This window comes from Theobroma cacao, chromosome 5 (assembly GCF_000208745.1).
Source record: "Theobroma cacao cultivar B97-61/B2 chromosome 5, Criollo_cocoa_genome_V2, whole genome shotgun sequence".
In the NCBI taxonomy this organism is placed as follows: domain Eukaryota; kingdom Viridiplantae; phylum Streptophyta; class Magnoliopsida; order Malvales; family Malvaceae; genus Theobroma; species Theobroma cacao.
In genome coordinates this window covers 16,533,434-16,542,652 of record NC_030854.1, presented here as the reverse complement: position 1 = coordinate 16,542,652, position 9,219 = coordinate 16,533,434, and the positions used below count along the sequence as shown (strand labels likewise).

The 9,219-nt window shown below is 30.7% G+C and overlaps 1 long non-coding RNA gene across 2 annotated transcripts; it reads left to right on the top strand.

Annotated features, from left to right (window-relative positions):
* On the top strand, positions 3,376-6,644 carry LOC108661849. Of its 2 annotated transcripts, XR_001927726.1 has the most exons (3): positions 3,376-3,460; positions 3,856-3,952; positions 5,223-6,644. It is a non-coding gene; the product is annotated as an uncharacterized LOC108661849 (long non-coding RNA). The 2 variants fall into 2 exon arrangements; XR_001927725.1 differs by lacking the exon at positions 3,376-3,460 and having other exon boundaries at positions 3,470-3,952.

Sequence of the window (9,219 nt, the reverse complement as noted above, 5' to 3'; positions counted from 1 at the left end):
AGTCTTCTTTTTGAGATGTATAGACAAACTTGATGTAAATTATTAAGATACATGTTGTAAGCAATGAACACTTGATTGGTATGCCAGTATGAGTTAGCGTTGTTTAATATTACTTTGATCCTAAGTTATGAAATATGACTTAGTAGTTTATGATGGAATGATGAACATGTCAGATTAATAGGTTTGCTTGGGCTTAGTGGACTACGTCCATTGGGCTCATGCGTCGGTCATGGCCCGAAATTTGGATCGTGACAACTATCAACAAAAAATTTCAATCTTTAGGGCATTAAGCCTAACCTACATAGCCTTTCATATACTATCGGGGTTAAAAGAGGAAGTATAATAGGAATTAAAAAAAGAATTAGTCAAGTGCAAGGCATTAAGAGTGTTTTCTCCAAATAATCTCTTTTTAAAAAGTGGAGCAAGCTATCTAGCAGCAATAATAATTTTTTTGTCCTATGAAAACTGCTTTACAACAAATGAAATAAATAATAATAATAATAATAATTAAACAAAAAAAAACAAAAGCAAACAATATAAAAAAAACAAACACAATATTGTTGTAAAGAAAAATTACTTGTTCAAAGAAATTTTAGAGAAGAGCCTTTGAGAATTGATCATGGATTTCTACAAAACTATTCTCTTATATTTATAGACTTCAGGAATTATTTTCCTAATAGGAATCTAACTCTTTAAATTTGCTCATCAAATCCTTTTCTAAATCTAATTACTTTTCCACATATATCTCTACTTATTTGATAAATAAGTATACGAAACATGTAATTAGCTAATCTCAAATACAATCGTAAAACAAAAAGAAAGAAACATTCCAATTGAATAGTTGTCAAGTTGGCAAATTAAGACATTTGGCTTAAAGGCAACCTTTTGTCAAAAAACCACCTTACTAGTGCTTTTCAATTTAATATATGATATTGGATAAAACATGAATCATTGCATTTAGCAATAATATTTAATCATTCAACATAAAGATAGTATTTTTACTTTTAAATATTCTAATTATCTTTTCAAAAAATTTACATTCCTTTTGAAGGCAAAAAAAAAAAAAATCTATTTTGTGCCCAAATATTTTTTTTTCTTGCAAATTTCATTTTCTTTTCTATTTACAAGTTATATTGTATGACCTTAACTTTATACATGAAAAATTTCTACATCTTATAATAAGAAAATTTTCATGCAAGGGCAACAAACGAGAAAAAATATTTTTTAAAAAATAAATTAGGTACTAATTATTTTGGATCAAAGGAAAGCAATTTAAAATTTTTCTTATGATCATCTAAAAAGAAAGAAAGAAACCACTTCCTTACTCTAAATATTGCATAAGGTGTTATTGTGTAAGACGTTACTGTATAAGGTGTTATTACCTAAAGTGTTACAACATAAAATGTATTGCCTAATACATTACTGTTTAAGATATTACGGCGTAAAGTGTTACAACACATAGTGTTATACCATAAGGTGTTACCATGCACTGTGTTATAGTACAAAATATAACTTTTCCCTAGATCAATGCATAAGAACTTCTTAAATAAAAATTCTTATGCAGGGGGTAAAATGTAGACGCTCAATTTTCACTAACTATTATTTTTAAAGTACTGTATTATAGAAAAATTACATCAGGGGTGTTCCAAGCGTAGAAGTGCCCAAAGGTGTTCCAAGTGTGGAAGCGCCTAAAAGTGTTTCAATGTGGAAGTGCTTAGAGGTGTTCCAAGCGTGGAAGTGCCTAAAGGCGTTCCAACCATAGAAGCACTTAAAGGCGTTCCAAAGGTAGAAGCGTCCAAGGAGCATTTCAAGCGTAGAAATGTCCAAAGGTGTTCCAAGCTCAGAAGTGCCTAAGAACATTCCAAGTGCGAAAGTGCCCAAGGGTGTTATAAGAATGGAAGCGCCTAAGGGCATTCCAAGCATGAAAGCACCCAAGGGCATTCCAAGTGTGGAAACATCCAAGAACAAGCATGGGACAACTATTTGTATAGGGAAGTGAAAGTAACTTAGAACAAGTGGTAGGATTCATAAGTTACCTTCACATTCGAGATGTTCTAGAGAGCTTGGCTTAGTAGCTCAAATATGGAGATAGTTAAGAGAACTTCTTCTTAACCTTTCTTTAAAGTACATGTGGTGCACTATCAAGTGTCACTACTACATTACCCAAAACTTATGCTCACTATCCAACTACATGGTCATTCTTTTAATATCCCATAAACTGTTCTTTAACTACTATTCCATAACTGGCATAGTCTCCCATGATTAAACGTGTTCTTTTAACTACTCCTAAAAAAGTGTTCCTATTCAATTTAAGTATAAGGGCCTTGGAAGTTGGGAGGCAATAAGAAATCATTAGAAACCTAGCAGAGATTATCTTGAAGAGCTCTCTCAATACTCCTTCAAATATTCTTTCTATTCAGCTCTTCCCATCTGCCGTAATCCATGATTTCATCCACCTTTCTTATCCCTCACCACCTGCCACCAAAGCACTTATGCTTCAATGACTGCTCTAGTATTCCTCTTTGCTGCCTTTAGCACATTCCAATTCACTCATAGCAACATGTCTTCTCTCCCTACCAAAAGAACTCTCTACAGTTAGCTATTTGACATGTTGAATGGAAAAGTTTAAAAGCTTTGGGTAAACTTGGCAATTCATGTTTTCGTGTCTTAAATATGTCAAACGTGATTAGAAACAAAGCACAACACGAATAATATTAATGTCTTAAACCTGAAATATGTATATGTATACATTTAATAATTGTGTAACACTACATGACGCGATTAACACATTTATTAAACATGTCAATATGCGACACAACACGATTAATAGCACGATGAATACGTTTAACACGATTAAATAAAAATATTTACAATTAAATATAATTTTATTATTAAAGTTAAAATCAATAACTATAAAAACAATTTTAACAAAATAAAATAATAATGACATCAAATATAATAAAATTTAGCATAAGTAAAAGACATAAAATTCATTATCATTTAATATGATAAAATCCATCATTAACATCTAATCTTAAAATACTAATAATATCTAAAATCATCCATAATTTTCATCCATAATTAAATACATATCATTAACTTCACATCAACCATAAACAATTCCAAACACCCAAGCCAAATTTATTTAAGGCTAAAATAGTCTTTGACTATTAATTCTTAACAAATTGATAAATGTGTCACATATACACGTTTAAGCACGATAACACGTTTAAATATGATAACATGATTAACATGATTAATTAAATGTGTTTAAATATATTTTAAACATGTTACTCATATATAATATATTTAAAACATAAAATTTATTTAACTCCGTATCTTCTCGGGTCCTAACCAAAATTGCCAAGCATAGCTTTGGGTTTGGTCTTTTGGTTCTCATGTGTGGCTTAAGTCTTCCACTTCCTAATGCCATTTTTCTAGATTTTTCCTTTCCCTCTAGGTTCATTCGCCCTCTCTTTTATTACTTTCTCCATTGTTTAGTTTCTAGATTTTTCCATTCTCTCTAAGTTTCTTCACCCTCTCTTTTTTTTTTACCTTCTTTACTCTTTGCATCTTTATGTTTTCTTTTTTCACTGCTCTTTTCATTTTTTTTTTTACTTTCTTCGTTTGTTTTCCTACTTTTTTTCTTCATTTTGTTGAGTCTTTGATTTATTCAACCACTGTTCTTCTAGGGTTCTTTACTTATTTGTATTTTGATTTGTGATTTGTATTTTTTCTTTTTTGCATTTTGGTTTCATTGTTGTATGAATCTTTCTATCTTTGTCTTTTTCGTTTCTCACTTCTTTCTTGCCTTCAATTGTTCTTAACTTTTGTGATTCATTTTGTGACTTTCAGATCTTAACCACCAACTAGGAGGCTTCGCTATATACTTGCTAAAAGAAATAAGGTTGTCCATGGGGAAGCATCGGTGGGCTTGGTTCATCAATTAAGGGTAATTTTCAGTGAATTTATCATATCGAAAGCTTTTTTCCGCATTGTACTATATGAGTTTAGTTCTCTGTCTCTCTTGCTCTTTTAGACTTTCTTTTTTTTTCTTTTATTGCTTTTATTTTTCCCAAATTTTGATGGGATTCTAGAACATTCCTTAGCCTATTTCTTAAGTATGCTTTTCTCTTTGATTGTTTTTCCATTGAGGTTGTCAATATACCTTATGCCTTTTGTTTCAATAAGTTGTTGGAATTTATTTTTGTCATTTCTTGACATGGATGTGAGATACTGAGTCTCTACTTTCCATGGATTTTTCTTTGATTCGTTTATGGAATTCAAATTTCTGTAATCTGTTGTAAGGCTTTCATATGATGAAAACACATATGCCCTTGTGTGTGTTTTTTTGGCTCTTTAGACCTAATTTTTCTCTATTTTTGCTAGTAATATAAAATTCTAATTAGCATAATTCTTGAGTACTTGGAATTTTTTATTATATTGATATTATTATTTTTTCCTTGGACATTGTTAATTGGGATAATTAGGGATTTCATATGAAAATCATGCATATTCATGTTATTTGGGTTTTTCTTTTTTTACTCAATAATGCTTTTAAATGTAAAAGTTTTGTTGGATCAGTTGAAATCTTTATTTTTATAAATTTGAAATCTAAAGCATCACACAATGTCTGTTGGTGGTAGAAATCTTTTTTGTTTGATTGGTCTAGAATTAAAATGATAAGCCCATTTTAGTTCTTAATGGAGGAGAATGAGAAATATTAGTAATTTCAATAAAATATATATTATATAAGCATGTTATTTATCATATTAAAATTATTTGAAAATAGTTGAATAGTTTAATTGGTTAAAGGACTTTTTTTTTTAATAAATTGATTGCAAAGAAATGTACATATATGTATTAAAAATATCTTTTATAAAAAATATTAAAATATTCGATAATCAAATTGTTTGGGTCTTTGTAAAAAATATTTTTTTTTGATTCCATTAGTTATTAATCCCATACCATTAATTTGTGGTTACTGCTGATCGATTTTATGTTTTTTATCATGTTGAGAAGAAAGTAGATTGGCTATTTGTTTTTTCAAGTCTTAGGATAGATTGAATAATCTACCAATAGTTATTTTGTAGGTTTTAGGCTGTGAAAGTTTAATGATATGAGATTTATGAAAGTAGATTTGGTTTTAAGGATTTGAATAATTAGCAAAGCAACTACTTTATGATGCAATTGGTGATGATTGTGTGTTTGAGTTGCTTAAGGACACTGAAATCTTATTGAAAGTAGTCATTCACTGGGTTGTAGATGCTGCAAATTGTGACCTATCACAAGGTAATGTTTCTTATCTTATTTTTCTTTTCTTATCCATTAATTACTTTATTATTTATCAAATCAAATTGATACTTGATAGGGACATTGCTCCTGATGGCAAAATGCTACAAGTTAGATAATTTTTTAATTGGGTTTTAACTTTCATGGATTAGATTGAGAAACAAGAGCACAAAATCTCTTTATAATTTGATCCAAAATGCAAGCTACCATGATGAAACTAATGATCAATATGATGATCATATAAATTAGTAATACCTGTAATGATCAATATCATATAGATTTTAGGTCATCAAGAAAGATTGGGAGCAGGTATACATCAACACAGCCTCAAATATTCTAACATAAATTGTTTAAGCTCTCATTACATGTTGCTACATTAATGTTTGATAGTACAAGAATCAATTATATTTTCTTTCAATAGTATATAAACAACTGTCAAATCATATGCTCTTCTAATTGTGTTTATTTATACTTTATCTAATTGTCTTCTCGAATAGTTTGCACTTACTTGCATATAAAATTAGTCTTGCCTATAGCATTGAAAGCTCTTATAATCAATTTAAATGCAAGTCTTGCCTTCATCTAATTATCTTCTTTTACTTTTTTGTTGATTAAATACAAATCCTCAATTCTAAATACCATTTCTTGGTGTTAATATTACATGAATTGATTGCTCAGCATAATATATATTTATCATAGAATGGCTTACCTCTTTATTAATTTCACAAATGATACATACAATTTCCTATCATCAACAAATAATTTTAATTCATGTTTGTTTCCTACCTTTAAAAACCTATGTATCATATTAGTTGCATTTATGTTCTGTACCATTTTGACACTCATGTTTTCCATTTATATAACGAACTTACTGCTGGTTAGAATTTCCATTTCCTTGAACATTTAGTATACTTAATTGATTAGAACACATTTTTGTTCTTATTTTATTTGTATAATTTTCTTATTTTTTTTAAAAAAATCTCATACAGTTTTTATGTTCCTATCTCATGCTTGCTTTTCTACACAAACACATTTACATATTCCCTTCACAACTTAACATTTGAAACGACATGAAATATTGATATATAATATTGTTTACTACATGCAGGATCATATCCGACAAACGAGTATGAGGGATCCTAGCTCACTACAAGCCTTTTGTTCGCCTTTCATTAGATTAGCAATTACAAAATAAAATGCCTTCTTAATTTCGTATGAAGGCACCAACTTTACACAAACATTATTAAATATCCATGACCCCAGTGTAAACTTTTGTTTTGACTTTTATACATAACAACCTACAGAAAAAGAATTGGCAATTGCACATCACAAAGCTTCATTTTTGTATGGAAGCACCATCGGTGGCTACACTAACACTACTTATATATTTTGTAAAACAAAATTTTGTACATCTCAATGTAAACCGACAATTGTATATGGTAATATAATTACTATTGCATATCTATTACATAAATTATTCTCAACTTGATTAAAAAAAAAATTGCTATCTTAGGTGCATCGCATGGGCAGCGTACTAGTAAAAATATAAAGGGAAGCCCAATGGAGCTTCCACACTTCGCCACCTGGAGATTTCAAGAAGGCTGTCAATAGGAATCCCAAATTTTACCATATGGATCGAAAGGAAGGAGTTGTGATGTGTTTGGTGGGTGGGCCACATTAAGGGTATAAGTTGAGTGGGTTGTGTGCAGCGCATGGGTTTACCTCTAGTACATTAAAAGTGGCTACAAATACTATATATAAAAAGAAACCCCAACAGGCTTTCACACTTGGTCACGTGAAGGCTTAACGAGGGCTTCCAACAGGACTTTCAAATTTTGCAATGTGGACCTAGACAAGGAGAGTTGTGATGTGTTTGGTGGGCGGGCCACACTAAAGGGTATAAGCTGGCCGAACTATGTGCAATGTACAGGTTTACCTCTAGTATATTAAAAATGACAACAAATTGGGACTGTTCCAATTGATGTCCAATTGAATGAAAAGTGTGTTATTTAATTAAGCCCACTACAATTTTTTTTTGGTTTTTATAAGATGGCCTTTTTGATGATTGTGGGTTTTTTTTTGTCTTTTCACGATCAGTTTTTCCTTTATCTTGAAGGTGATTTTGGGTTTTAATATATTTACATGTTATTTTGGTCTTTTTAATTACCATGCTTCTTGATTTTTTCCTCCCTCAGTCTCTTCGCCCTCTCACATCTCTTACTGTCTCTATTGATTTCATCTTCTTCTCCTCTTTCTGTAGTATTCCTTTTTTTTTATTTTGGTCTTTTTAATTACCATGCTTTTAGATTTTTTCCTCCCTCGATCTCTCGCCCTTTCACATTTCTTACTTTTTCTGTTGATTTCATCTTCTTTTGCTCTTTTTCCAATGTTCTTTTTTTTTTATTTTGTTTTGTTTCCTTTCTTTTGGTGTTTTTTTGTTCATTTTCTTTGCTCTTTGATTTGTTGAGTTGTTGTTCTTTTTTATTTCTTTACCTTTTTTGTATTTTGATTTGCATTCTTTTTCTTTTTTCATGTCATTTGGTGTTGTTCTTGACTTTTTTATTTTAACTTTTGTAACACCCCTAACTTTTGATGTAAATTAAGTAAAACTAAGGACGATTTATGAAATATGTGGAGTCTTGAGGACTTTGATAATAAATTATGTATGCCAAGAGTTTGAGAATGCACATATTGACATTTAGTCAAAATTATGAGGAAATATGTGATAAGTCTTATAGTTTGAGGTTTCGATCTAAGTTTGACATTATATTTGTGAATGTTTATGTATGGAATCAAGTTAAATGAATGATTTGAGGTGTGATATTAATAGGAAATGAAACTGGAGTGTTAGGCTTGAATTTTAGGAGTTTGAAAAGCTGAAAACTGCTTACAGGAGAAAATGTATCGATACATCCCTTTATGTATTGATACATTCTTGGAAGGATGAACAATAAAGGCCTCCAGGAGATTTTCTATCGATACATTCAATAATGTATCTATAGATTTGGCCAAAGATGAACATGTATCAATACATTGTCCAAATGTATCGATACATTTGAAGCAGAAAGCACCCAGGGGAAAAAGTATCGATACATTCCCTTTATGTATCGATACGCGTTGGGGTAGTGAACATTCCGCCTAAAATGTATCAATACATTACCCTAATGTATTGATACATTCAGTCGAAACAAAGGCAAATGTATCAATACATCACTGAAGAAAGGTAAAAATAAAAAGGGAATTCAGGCTATTCGGCCTATTTAGCCAAAAACCTAACCTCTCTTTCTCACTCTAACCTCTTAACACCCTTTACCCTAAACAAATTTTTGAAGAAATTTAAAGCTAATCCAAGATTGGCGAAATGTTATTGAGGTGAGATTAAATGTTTTTGTCGATTATTTTTCAATTTAATTGGTTAGATTATAAGAAATTCCATTTTTCCAACTTTGGTGAATCTCCCCCAATTTAGCTAGAATTTGGAGCTAAGATTTGTGCAATCTAACTTCTACGGTATGGGTTTAGCTCATTGTTAAAGGATTTGAGCTTAAATAATTGGATTGCTAAGATTTGGTTAATTGTGGAAAAGTTGGCATTTTTCGAAAGTTAGGATTTGAATAATAATTTGATGTTTTGACATGTTCTTAGGGGAAATAGAATCAATTGACTCATTGGGGAGCTAGAGGACGATTGGAGGCTGAAGTTGAGCTTAGTGGTGGGAGCACCTTCAATTTGTCACTGTGAGAAGGTTATTTTTACAAATGCATGTGATACATGGCTCCTTGATTGAGGCGCTGCCATGGTATTAGAATAGAATGTGTCTATATATGTGTGTATATGGTTGCCTAGATGTGAATACTTAGGCTAGAGAACTAAAATATGGATTGAGTATTTGTGAGTTATGATGTGAGTCACGTGGGTGCCCTATGT